Here is a 1,609-nt window from a genome sequence, read left to right as displayed (position 1 = left end):
GCAAGAAGGGAGGGAGGAAGGTTTGTTTCGGCTCCGTTCGTGGGAGGGTTTTTGCTGCTTCTTTCTGGGACAGCCGAAGCGGGGTGGAGGTGGGGAGAACCGGAGAGTGGAGGTGAGGGGGGAGTCGGTCTCTAGCCTGGTGTTCTGGGGGTGGCTTAGGGGCCGCCACGCCTTGCGTACACAAAAATAAGTAACTTGCCCGGGGCCATACTTTTCGGTGGCAAAGCTGCAGCCAGAGCCCGTGCTCCTAACCCCTACGTTGCCTGTTTTTCACGATAGTAGTTCATAATTGAGCTATTACTGTGCCACCAAGGAATTTTTTTTTTTTTTTTTTTTTTGCGTGCGGCGGGCCTCTCACTGCTGTGGCCTCTCCCGCCGCGGAGCACAGGCTCCGGACGCGCAGGCCCAGCGGCCATGGCTCACGGGCCCAGACGGTCCACGGCACGCGGGATCCTCCCTGACCAGGGCACAAACCCGCGCCCCCCGCATCGGCAGGTGGACCCTCAACCACTGCGCCACCAGGGAAGCCCCAGGAATGTATTTTTGGAAGGCTCCTAAGGGCCCTTTCGGTAACGTTTTGGAGCACTTGGGCACCAGAGCTTTATACATATCCTCCTTTAATCCTCACATAACAGCTATGCAAGGTAGTAGCCCATTTTACAGACCAAAAACTTGAGGCTTAGTGGTTGGTCGTGCTTAGTGATAACACTAAACATAGTGAGCCGGGGTTCCGAACCCTGTGCAACAGACTATTATTGCAAGTTCCTGAAATACACATTAGACAATAAAGAAAGGCAGAAATATATGAGTAATATGATTAATCCATCTAAAGTTGCTGATTGTTTTAATGCTTTGCAAACAGATTTTCTAAAAAGATTTGGACTTGAATAGAAATGGTAAATTCTAAACGATCTTGCAGATTTAACAAGTTGGCAGGGTTTTTTCCTTATTACCAAGTGTCTTCAGCAGAGAATGTGAAAAATTATAATTCCTGTGATAGTTCAGGTGTTGAAGTAGGGCAATTGCGTGTGGATTTAGTGTGGGGCTTTGTTTTGTTTAGAATTGTCATTGACAGGAAAAGGTTAAACCCTTTCACATATGCTTTAAAAGGGTGGAGGAGGGACTTAAAGCTTAGATTATGGATGATTTATTCTTGTTGCTTCAGATCTCTAGAATATGTGACTTCATTGTTAGTATTCTGAATTTTACCTTTGGAGTTTTGTTTTGAAGTTTATGGTACATTGAGGTGAAAAAGGATTCTAATGCAGTGTATGAATTTTTCTTACCAGATTGATTGATCAGATTTAATATCTACATTTTAATTTTAAAAGTGATCATTTCCAGCCTCGCCAATTAACACAAGCCACTCATCCTTCTACGTAGTTCAGTTCTTTTCCTCTACTCTTTGTTCTCTTGCTACTAATAACTACCACCTTATTTCTGCAAAGCTACACTGTATCAAGGACTGTATAAGGGGCTTCATATTCACCATTCACAGTCACTCTATATGTAGATATTTTATCTTTATGTAGCTAACTCTTCCTCATCTTTCGGCATCCCAGTTAAAAGTGACGCCTTCCCAAACCCACCAACCAAAGTTACACTCTTT

At 44.6% G+C, this 1,609-nt stretch overlaps 1 protein-coding gene across 1 annotated transcript in view; it reads left to right on the top strand.

Moving 5' to 3' along the window:
- LOC103087112 (alcohol dehydrogenase class-3) overlaps positions 1-1,609 on the top strand; it is a 12,975-nt gene that overhangs the window by 241 nt on the left and 11,125 nt on the right. The window lies entirely within an intron of this gene.

This window comes from Lipotes vexillifer, unplaced genomic scaffold (genome assembly GCF_000442215.2).
Source record: "Lipotes vexillifer unplaced genomic scaffold, Lipotes_vexillifer_v1.1 scaffold49, whole genome shotgun sequence".
NCBI lineage: Eukaryota > Metazoa > Chordata > Mammalia > Artiodactyla > Lipotidae > Lipotes > Lipotes vexillifer.
Note: the sequence above shows the minus strand (reverse complement) of the source record. Positions and strands in the feature narration are given on the sequence as shown.